The following is a 12,525-nucleotide window of genomic DNA, read 5'->3' on the forward strand; positions in this document are numbered from 1 at the left end:
GGACAGAGGATAAATTCTGCCCCGGGGTGGAGTAGTGCCCGGGAGGAGGTCGATAGGACAATCATAAGGCCTGTGAGGAGGTAGAGTCTCAGCTTGTTTTTTGCAAAAAACATCCGCAAAGTCCATATAGGCCTTAGGGAGACCGGTTACGGGAGGAACCACAGAGTCACGGCAAGGGTTACTGGGAACCGGTTTTAGGCAGTCCTTGGAACAAGAGGGCCCCCAACTCTTGATCTCCCCAGTGGACCAATCCAGGGTTGGGGAGTGAAGTTGAAGCCAGGGAAGTCCAAGGAGAATTTCAGAAGTGCAATTGGGAAGGACCAAAAGTTCAATCCTCTCGTGATGAGGTCCGATGTGCATTAGAAGGGGCTCCGTGCGGAAACGTATGGTACAGTCCAATCTTTCATTGTTTACACAATTGATGTAGAGGGGTCTGGCGAGACTGGTCACCGGGATGTTGAACCTGTTGACGAGAGAGGCCAAAATAAAATTTCCTGCAGATCCGGAGTCCAAGAAGGCCATAGTAGAGAAGGAGAAGGTAGAGGCAGATATCCGCACAGGCACAGTAAGACGTGGAGAAGCAGAGTAGACATCAAGGACTGTCTCACCTTTGTGCGGAGTCAGCGTACGTCTTTCCAGGCGGGGAGGACGGATAGGACAATCCTTCAGGAAGTGTTCGGTACTAGCACAGTACAGGCAGAGATTCTCCATGCGGCGTCGTGTCCTCTCTTGAGGTGTCAGGCGAGACCGGTCGACCTGCATAGCCTCCACGGCGGGAGGCACAGGAACAGATTGCAGGGGACCAGAGGAGAGAGGAGCCGGGGAGAAGAAACGCCTCGTGCGAACAGAGTCCATATCCTGGCGGAGCTCCTGACGCCTTTCGGAAAAACGCATGTCAATGCGAGTGGCTAGGTGAATGAGTTCATGTAGATTAGCAGGGATTTCTCGTGCGGCCAGAACATCTTTAATGTTGCTGGATAGGCCTTTTTTAAAGGTCGCGCAGAGGGCCTCATTATTCCAGGATAATTCTGAAGCAAGAGTACGGAATTGTACGGCATACTCGCCAACGGAAGAATTACCCTGGACCAGGTTCAACAGGGCAGTCTCAGCAGAAGAGGCTCGGGCAGGTTCCTCAAAGACACTTCGAATTTCCGAGAAGAAGGAGTGTACGGAGGCAGTGACGGGGTCATTGCGGTCCCAGAGCGGTGTGGCCCAAGACAGGGCTTTTCCAGACAGAAGGCTGACTACGAAAGCCACCTTAGACCTTTCAGTGGGAAACTGGTCCGACATCATCTCCAGGTGCAGGGAACATTGGGAAAGAAAGCCACGGCAAAACTTAGAGTCCCCATCAAATTTATCCGGCAAGGATAGTCGTAGACCAGAAGCGGCCACTCGCTGCGGAGGAGATGCAGGAGCTGGCGGAGGAGATGATTGCTGAAGCTGTGGTAGTAACTGCTGAAGCATAACGGTCAGTTGAGACAGCTGTTGGCCTTGTTGCGCTATCTGTTGCGACTGCTGGGCGACCACCGTGGTGAGGTCAGCGACAACTGGCAGAGGAACTTCAGCGGGATCCATGGCCGGATCTACTGTCACGATGCCGGCTGGCAGGTAGTGGATCCTCTGTGCCAGAGAGGGATTGGCGTGGACCGTGCTAGTGGATCGGTTCTAAGTCACTACTGGTTTTCACCAGAGCCCGCCGCAAAGCGGGATGGTCTTGCTGCGGCGGTAGTGACCAGGTCGTATCCACTAGCAACGGCTCAACCTCTCTGGCTGCTGAAGATAGGCGCGGTACAAGGGAGTAGACAGAAGCAAGGTCGGACGTAGCAGAAGGTCGGGGCAGGCAGCAAGGATCGTAGTCAGGGGCAACGGCAGGAGGTCTGGAACACAGGCTAGGAACACACAAGGAAACGCTTTCACTGGCACGATGGCAACAAGATCCGGCAAGGAAGTGCAGGGGAAGTGAGGTGATATAGGGAAGTGCACAGGTGATAACACTAATTGGAACCACTGCGCCAATCAGCGGCGCAGTGGCCCTTTAAATCGCAAAGACCCGGCGCGCGCGCGCCCTAGGGAGCGGGGCCGCGCGCGCCGGGACAGGACTGACGGAGAGCGAGTCAGGTACGGGAGCCGGGGTGCGCATCGCGAGCGGGCGCTACCCGCATCGCGAATCGCATCCCGGCTGGAGGCGGTATCGCAGCGCCCCGGGTCAGTGGATCTGACCGGAGCGCTGCAGTGAGGAGAGTGTAGCGAGCGCTCCGGGGAGGAGCGGGGACCCGGAGCGCTTGGCGTAACACCTGCACTACACTATACAGTGATCCCTCAACTTACAATGGCCTCAACATACAATAGTTTCAACAAACAATTGTCTTTTCTGGACCATTGTAAGTTGAAACCAGACTCAACATACAATGTTACGGACAGTCCAGATCTGTGAAACGTGTCAATGGCTGGAAGAACTGACCAATCAGAATGGGCAATTTACTGGTAAAACCCCTGTATTACTGAAGCGTATGCACTGACTGATGTCTGGTAGCGCCCCCTACAGTACAGGGAGGTATTACATGTTCTGTACTCTTTACCTGTATTACTGAAGTGTATGCACTGACTGGTGTCTGGTAGCGCCCCCTACAGTACAGGGAGGTATTACATGTTCTGTACTCTTTACCTGTATTACTGAAGTGTATGCACTGACTGATGTCTGGTAGCGCCCCATACAGTACAGGGAGCTATTACATGTTCTGTACTCTTTACCTGTGCCAGGGTTACCTGCTCCTTTGGACACCAGGTGAGGGCGGCTCCATGTCACTTTTTTAGGACATTGTGTGTACTGTACAGGACACTGAAGAAGCTCCTGTCCTCTACATAGACCAGTGTTTCCCAAGCAGGGTGCCCCCAGCGGATGCAAAACTACAACTCCCAGCATGCCCGGACAGCCTTTGGCTGTCCGGGCATGCTGGGAGTTGTAGTTTTGCAACAGCTGGAGGCTCCCTGCTTGGGAAACACTGAAATAGAGAGTGATTACAGCTCCCAGCAGATCTTTATTACTTTTATATGTAAGGATTTGCTTTATCTGTATTAGTTATCTACTTATTTTTATTTAATCCTCACTTTTTCCTATTTTTGGATGACATTTTGGTGCCTTTAGAACCAATTACCAGGTTTCCATAGAGTTCTGGTCTCAACATACAATGGTTTCAACATACAATGGTCATCCCAGAACCAATTAATATTGTAACTTGAGGGACCACTGTGTATATATATATATTATCTGACATTATAATATACATACAATTGATTTAACTGTGAGAGTGGGCCCAACACCTTGTGCTGCCAATCTGCCTGAGACAGTCCAAAGCCACAGGACAGCCATTGGTACTGGAACACCACATTGAAGTGTTAGGTGTTCAGAAAGTTGGCTTCCTGTGCTGAAAAATACTTAGACTTAGGTAACTTACAGTTGGTTGTGCTACGATACCCTATGGCAGGGAGCAGGTGCAAAGGTTTGTGCAGTAGAAGTCCTCCAGCACTGGCTAGAGGCCAAGTGAATGCAGAAGAGGCCTTGGCCAACTTTTCTTCTGACTGAAAGCACATCTCAATCTTAGAATACAGATTTTAAGTAGATACCCTTTTAGCATGAAATCTGTGGTTGTATATTTAGTCCAGACGATTCACTGTGAAGGACCCAGAGCTGGTTTAAAGGGGTACTCCACTGGAAAACATTTTTTTTTTTTTAAATCAACTGGTGCCAGAAAGTTAAACAGATTTGTAAATTACTTCTATTAAAAAATCTTAATCCTTCCAGCAGTTATCAGCTGCTGTATGCTCCACAGGAAGTTCTTTTCTTTTTGAATGTATTTTCTGTCTGAACACAGTGCTCTCTGCTGACACCTCTGTCCATGTCAGGAGCTGTCCAGAGTAGGAGCAAATCCCCATAGCAAACCTCTCCTGCTCTGGACAGTTCCTAAAATGAACAAAGGTGTCAGCAGAGAGCACTGTGGTCAGACAGAAAGGAAATAAAAATATAAAAAATAACTTCCTCTGCAGCATACAGCAGCTGATAAGTACTGAAAGGATTAAGATTTACAGTAATTTACAAATCTGCTTAACTTTCTCGCACCAGTTGATTTAAAAAAATGTTTTTTTCTAGTGGAGTACCCCTTTAAGTAGCAGCTGAACTGGAACAGATTCCACTGGCAGAACTGGGGTTAAAGGGGTACTCTGTTGCTCACCGTTTGGAAAAAACGCTGAAGCCGGCAGCTCGTGATGTCATAGCCCCGCCCCCTCATGACATCATTCCCCACCCCTTCAATGCAAGTCTATGGGAGGGGGCGTGACATCCGCCACGCCCACTCCCATAGACCTGCATTGAGGGGGTGGGGTGTGACGTCATGAGGGGGCGGGGCTATGACATCTCATAGGAACTCCTTCACTATCCTCAGCCTAAATCCTTCTCCTTCCATAGCCTATCCAGGACTAACTGGTTTGTACCTGCCCTCTGGGTAGAGTGGTCCGGATTTGGGGACTCCTTCCACAAAATTTTTTAGAGGGCCTTAATCAACTGGTGCTAGAAAGTTAAACAGATTTGCAAATTATTTCTATTAATAAAATCTTAATCCTTCCAGTACTTTTTAGGGGCTGTATACTATATAAGAATTGCTTTTCTTTTTGGATTTCTCTGATGTCACAACCACAGTGCTCTCTGCTGACCTCTGCTGTCCATTTTAGGAACCGTCCAAAGCAGCATATGTTTGCTATGGGGATTTTCTCCTGCTCTGGACAGTTCCAAAAATGGACAGCAGAGGTCAGTAGAGAGCACTGTGCTCGTGACATCAGAGAAATCCAAAAAGAAAAGCATTTCCTCTGTACTATACAGCCCCTAAAAAGTATTGGAAGGATTAAGATTTTTTAATAGAAGTAAGTTACAAATCTGTTAACTTTCTGGCACCAGTTGATTTAAAAAAAAAAAAGTTTTCCACCGGAGTACCCCTTTAAGCAGTATAACGTACATAGCAAACATGTAAAGTATGGTCACAGTATCCAGACGGGACCAACCAACAAATTGATTTCAATGGATACAGTGTAATGCTTTATTTTTTCCTGTGGTGGCGCTGTAGGGAAACTCAGCACTTATTGCCTAGTTTCCCAACAGATTACAACTGATCACTGGGGATCCCAGGACGAGGTCACTTTGTGATCAGCTTCTAAGCAGAACAACCCCTTTAAACAGCAATGCCCCCCCCCCAACCCTGCCCCCACCACACTAAACTATGCTCCTTTTTGAAAGACAAACTTTGCTGGCCAAGCAGCTTCAGTAATGTCTCGATTCTGTGAAACATAAGGGTCCAGTCCTCTGCTGCAGTTTACAGGACATCTTCATCCGATTTTTAAAGGGGTACTCCAGTGAAAAACTATTTTTTTTTCATATCAACTGGCTCCAGAAACAGATTTGTAAATTACTTAATCCTACGAGTACTTATCAGCTGCTGAAGTTGAGTTGTTCTTTTCTGTCTGACCACAGTGCTCTCTGCTGACATCTCTGTCTGTCTCAGGAACTGTTCAGAGTAGGAGCAAATCCCCATAGCAAACCTCTCCTGCTCTGGACAGTTCCTGAGACAGACAGAGAGCACTGTGGTAAGACTGAAAAGAACAACTCAACTTCAGCAGCTGATAAGTACTGGTAGGATTACATTTTTTTTAATAGAAATAATTTGCAAATCTGTTTAACTTTCTAAAGCCAGTTGATATGAAAAAATAAATAGTTTTTCACTGGAATACCCCTTTAACCTACTACAGGGGGATAAGATGTCTGATCACAGGGGGTCCCGCCGCTGGGGATCCCCGGCCCGGCACCCCATCATCCATGCATGAAGCGAACTCCGCTCCATGCCGGATGACTGGCGACTACAGCCGCACGCCCCCTCCATTCATGTCTATGGAAGGAGGCGTGGTGGCTACGTAGTAGCTGTCATGCCCCCTCCCATAGACATGAATGGAGGGGGCATGGCATGTCGTCACGAACATGGAAGCTCCAAGCTTCCGTGTTCCGGAAACGGCCACTGCCAGCCCTAAGATCGCGAGGGTCGCCAGCGGCAGGACCCCCTTGATCAGACATATTATCCTCTTTCCTTTGGATTGGGGACAGGATATTTTTTGTCGGAGTACCCCTTTAAATCTCCGGCTACAGAACACTTTGCCATATTCTCCAGACGCGTGCAGTACGGTATATCCTGGATGCCGCGTACTCTAGTGGGTCTTTAGCTCCATGAGTGAACATAGAAGGCGACATTATCCAGCCATTGATTTTGTGATAAGTGAGCATTGGTAATAAGTCGCCTTTAGCAATTGCACTCCACGTTCGGTTTTATTACACTGTAAAAGAGATGGAACATATTCTACTCACTGCACTTTAATATTTTTAACCTGTGCTTTTCCTGACTGAATTGTACAAATTGTAAAGAATTCATAGGATTGTCCCCCCCCCCCCCCCCCCCCCAAAAAAAAAAAAAAGAATTGCAATCTGTATTGTGGCTATAATGGAGCTTTCCTCGGGAGTTCACGACGGGTGTAATCACTAGTATAAGGGACCTTGTCCGAGAGACGTCTGTAGGACACGTCTATAAGATCTGGGCACTGTGACGGCCAGGGAAGAAAGAAAAACTTTCATATTTCCAGAGACAATCTAGACTAGACCACCCTCGTAGACCCTTGTCCATTGTTCTGCTGACAGTGAACTTCCTGCCATATGGGGGCACAGCTGCTATAGGGGGATGAACTTGATTGTTGCAATAATTAGATCTGACCAGGCCATGTTTCTCTATAGTGATCTGGATCCATCTTACCAGGCCATGTATCTCTATAGAGATCTGGATCTATCTGACCAGGCCATGTTTCTCTATAGGGATCTGGATCCATCTGACCAGGTCATGTTTCTCCTCATAGATCTGGATCCATCTGACCAGGTCATGTTTCTCCATAGAGATCTGGATCCATCTGACCAGGTCATGTTTCTCTATAGAGATCTGGATCCATCTGACCAGGTCATGTTTCTCTATAGAGATCTGGATCCATCTGACCAGGCCATGTATCTCCGCAGAGATCTGGATCCATCTTACCAGGCCATGTATCTCTATAGAGATCTGGATCCATCTGACCAGGCCATGTTTCTCTATAGAGATCTGGATCCATCTGACCAGGTCATGTTTCTCTATAGAGATCTGGATCCATCTGACCAGGCCATGTATCTCCACAGAGATCTGGATCCATCTTACCAGGCCATGTATCTCTATAGAGATCTGGATGCATCTGACCAGGCCATGTTTCTCTATGGAGATCTGGATCCATCTGACCAGGCCATGTTTCTCTATAGAGATCTGGATCCATCTGACCAGGCCATGTTTCTCTATAGAGATCTGGATCCATCTGATAAGGCCATGTTTCTCTATAGAGATCTGGATCCATCTGACCAGGCCATGTTTCTCTATAGAGATCTGGATCCATCTGACCAGGTCATGTTTCTCTATAGAGATCTGGATCCATCTGACCAGGCCATGTTTCTCTATAGAGATCTGGATCCATCTGACCAGGCCATGTTTCTCTATAGAGATCTGGATCCATCTGACTAGGCCATGTTTCTCTATAGAGATCTGGATCCATCTGACCAGGCCATGTTTCTCTATAGAGATCTGGATCCATCTGACCAGGTCATGTTTCTCTATAGAGATCTGGATCCATCTGACCAGGCCATGTATCTCCACAGAGATCTGGATCCATCTTACCAGGCCATGTATCTCTATAGAGATCTGGATCCATCTGACCAGGCCATGTTTCTCTATAGAGATCTGGATCCATCTGACCAGGTCATGTTTCTCTATAGAGATCTGGATCCATCTGACCAGGTCATGTTTCTCCTCATAGATCTGGATCCATTTGACCAGGCCATGTTTCTCCATAGAGATCTGGATCCATCTGACCAGGTCATGTTTCTCTATAGAGATCTGGATCCATCTGACCAGGCCATGTTTCTCCTCATAGATCTGGATCCATCTGACCAGGCCATGTTTCTCTATAGAGATCTGGATCCATCTGACCAGGCCATGTTTCTCCATAGAGATCTGGATCCATCTGACCAGGCCATGTTTCCCTATAGACATCTGGATCCATCTGACCAGGCCATGTTTCTCTATAGAGATCTGGATCCATCTGACCAGGCCATGTTTCTCTATAGAGATCTGGATCCATCTGACCAGGCCATGTTTCTCTATAGAGACCTGGATCCATCTGATAAGGCCATGTTTCTCTATAGAGATCTGGATCCATCTGACCAGGCCATGTTTCTCTATAGAGATCTGGATCCATCTGACCAGGTCATGTTTCTCTATAGAGATCTGGATCCATCTGATCAGGCCATGTATCTCCACAGAGATCTGGATCCATCTTACCAGGCCATGTATCTCTATAGAGATCTGGATCCATCTGACCAGGCCATGTTTCTCTATAGAGATCTGGATCCATCTGACCAGGCCATGTTTCTCTATAGAGATCTGGATCCATCTGACTAGGCCATGTTTCTCTATAGAGATCTGGATCCATCTGACCAGGCCATGTTTCTCTATAAAGATCTGGATCCATCTGACCAGGTCATGTTTCTCTATAGAGATCTGGATCCATCTGACCAGGCCTTGTATCTCCACAGAGATCTGGATCCATCTTACCAGGCCATGTATCTCTATAGAGATCTGGATCCATCTGACCAGGCCATGTTTCTCTATAGAGATCTGGATCCATCTGACCAGGTCATGTTTCTCTATAGAGATCTGGATCCATCTGACCAGGTCATGTTTCTCCTCATAGATCTGGATCCATCTGACCAGGCCATGTTTCTCCATAGAGATCTGGATCCATCTGACCAGGTCATGTTTCTCTATAGAGATCTGGATCCATCTGACCAGGCCATGTTTCTCCTCATAGATCTGGATCCATCTGACCAGGCCATGTTTCTCTATAGAGATCTGGATCCATCTGACCAGGTCATGTTTCTCCATGGAGATCTGGATCCATCTGACCAGGCCATGTTTCCCTATAGACATCTGGATCCATCTGACCAGGCCATATTTCTCCATAGAGATCTGGATCCATCTGACCAGGCCATGTTTCTCTATAGACATCTGGATCCATCTGACCAGGCCATGTTTCTCTATAGAGATCTGGATCCATCTGACCAGGCCATGTTTCTCTATAGAGATCTGGATCCATCTGACCAGGCCATGTTTCTCTATAGAGATCTGGGTCCATCTGACCAGGACATGTTTCTCCTCATAGATCTGGATCCATCTGACCAGGCCATGTTTCTCCATAGAGATCTGGATCCATCTGACCAGGTCATGTTTCTCTATAGAGATCTGGATCCATCTGACCAGAACATGTTTCTCTATAGAGACTTGATCCATCTGACCAGGACATGTTTCTCTATAGAGATCTGGATCCATCTGACCAGGCCATGTTTCTCTATAGAGATCTGGATCCATCTGACCAGGTCATGTTTCTCTATAGAGATCTGGATCTATCTGACCAGGCCATATTTCTCTATAGAGATCTGGATCCATCTGACCAGAGCATGTTTCTCTATAGAGACCTGATCCATCTGACCAGGACATGTTTCTCCTCATAGATCTGGATCCATCTGACCAGGCCATGTTTCTCCATAGAGATCTGGATCCATTTGACCAGTACATGTTTCTCTATAGAGATCTGGATCCATATGACCAGAACATGTTTCTCTATAGAGACCTGATCCATCTGACCAGGACATGTTTCTCTACAGAGATCTGGATCCATCTGACCAGGCCATGTTTCTCCTCATAGATCTGGATCCATCTGACCAGGCCATGTTTCTCCATAGAGATCTGGATCCATCTGACCAGGCCATGTTTCCCTATAGACATCTGGATCCATCTGACCAGGCCATATTTCTCTATAGAGATCTGGATCCATCTGACCAGGCAATGTTTCTCTATAGACATCTGGATCCATCTGACCAGGCCATGTTTCTCTATAGAGATCTGGATCCATCTGACCAGGCCATGCTTCTCTATAGAGATCTGGATCCATCTGACCAGGCCATGTTTCTCTATAGAGATCTGGATCCATCTGACCAGGTCATGTTTCTCTATAGACATCTGGATCCATCTGACCAGGCCATGTTTCAGGTCATGTCTCTGGTGACCCGTCTTAGACAGCCCCATTCACCCTTAGGCTTGGTTCACACTACGGTTTGTCATTACGGTTCCCGTATACGGCTGGGAGGAGGGGTGGGCGGGGCTTAATCGCGCCCCCCCCCCCACTCAGCCGCATAGGGAACTGTAGTTAATGTATTTCTATGAGCCGACAGGAGTGACCACGTTTTTGCTTGCGGTCAGGAAACCGCATACGGCTGAAAAAGCAGCCGACCGGAGGCTGCGGTTCACTCCGGTCGGCTCATAGAAATACATTAACTACGGTTCCCTATACGGCTGAGTGCGGGTGCCGCGATTAAGACCCGCCCACCTCTCCTCCCAGCCGTATACGGGAACCGTAATGACAAACCGTAGTGTGAACCCAGCCTTACTCAGCAGAAGTGAAGTGGCACAGGTGCTGCCTCACGATCAGGTGATTGATCGGTCAGAACGAGCGACCGATCACGGACCTGCTGGGCGGTGATACGGAAGGCGATCAGAGCGGAGATCGGTGCTGGTGTGGGTCTCCTGCCTTGCACTGGTCTGGCGGGGGTCCCCTCCGGATCGGTGGCGGTGACAGGAGCAGCAGGATTGGTCCCGGCGGCAGAATACAGCGGCGGCGGTCCCGGCTGCAGGATACAGCAGGAGGTGAGGCCTGTTCACCTGCTGTTGCTTAGCAACAACTCTCGGCATGCAATGCCAAAGGGCATGCTGGGAGTTGTATTTTTGCAACAGCTGGAATTCCAACTACAACTCCCAGCATGCCCTTTGGTAGTCTGTGCATGCTGGGGGTTGTAGTTATGCAACAGCTGAAGGCACATTTTTTCTATGAAAAAGTGCGCATCCAGCTGTTGCATAACTACAACTCCCAACATGCACAGACTACCAAAGGGTATGCTGGGAGTTGTAGCAGTGTGCCTCCAGCTGTTGCAAAACTACAACTCTCAGCATGTCCTTTGGCTGTCAATGCATGCTGATTGTTGCAGTTTTGCAACAGCTGGAGACACATCGGCTCCAGCTGTTGCAAAAATACAACTCCCAGTCGCACCCCCCCCCCCCATAAAAAAAAAAAGTCTTGTATGGCACTGTTTCCAAAACACATCGGCTCCAGCTGTTGCAAAAATACAACTCCCAGCATGCACTGAGATGTATATGCTGGGAGTTCTAGTTTAGCAACAGCTGGAGGCACACTGGTTGCGAAACATTGAGTTAAGTAACAAACTCTCAGTGTTTCGCAATCAATGTGCCTCCAGCTGTTATCTACAACTCCCAGCATGTATGGTCTGTCAGTGCATGCTGGGAGTTGTAGTTTTGCAACAGCTGGAGGTTTGCCCCCCCCCCCCCCACATGTGAATGTACAGGGTACACTCACACGGGTGGGTTTACAGCGAGTCTTCTGTTGCAAGTTCGAGATGCTGCAAATTTTCTGCCACAACTCAAACTCCCAGCGAGAAACTCACTGTAAACCCGACCGTGTGAATGTATTCTAAAAACACTACACTACATACCTCTACACAGTCGCACCCCCCCCCCCATAAAAAAAAAAAGTCTTGTATGGCACTGTTTCCAAAACTGAGCCTCCAGCTGTTGAAAAACAACAACTCACAGTATTGCCGGACAGCCACTTACTGTCAAGGCATGCTGGGAGTTTTGCAACAGCTGAAGACACCCTGTTTGGGAAACACTGCCGTAGGGTATTTTTGTGGCGGATTCAAATCCCCAATTTAGGCCTCAAAATATTTCATTTTCACAAGGGATAATAGGAAAAAAGCCCCCCAAAATTTGTAACCCCATTTCTTCTGAGTATGGAAATACCCCATATGTGGATGGAAAGTGCTCTGCTGGTGAACTACAATGCTCAGAAGAGAAGGAGCGCCATTGGGCATTTGGCAAAAGAAGGTGTCTGAAATTGAAGGCCATGTGTGTTTACAAAGCCCCCATAGTGCCAGAATAATGGACCCCCCCACATGCAACCCCATTTTGGAAACTACACCCCTCACGTAATGTAATAAGGGGTACAGTGAGCATGTACGCCCCACAGGTGTCTGACAGATTTTTGGAACAGTGGTCCGTGAAAATGAAAAATTTTATTTTTCATTTGCACAGCCCACTGCTCCAAAGCACCACGGGGGGACTTTGTAAACACACATGGCCTCCCACTTCTATTCCAACCAAATTCCCTCACCAAAAGCCCAATGGCGCTCCTCCTCTTTTGAGCATTGTAGTTCACCAGCAGAGCACTTTACATCCACACATGGGGTATTTCCTTACTCAGAAGAAATGGGGTTACAAATTTTGAGAGGCTTTTTCTCCA

The sequence above is a fragment of the Hyla sarda genome, chromosome 2 (assembly GCF_029499605.1).
Source record: "Hyla sarda isolate aHylSar1 chromosome 2, aHylSar1.hap1, whole genome shotgun sequence".
NCBI lineage: Eukaryota > Metazoa > Chordata > Amphibia > Anura > Hylidae > Hyla > Hyla sarda.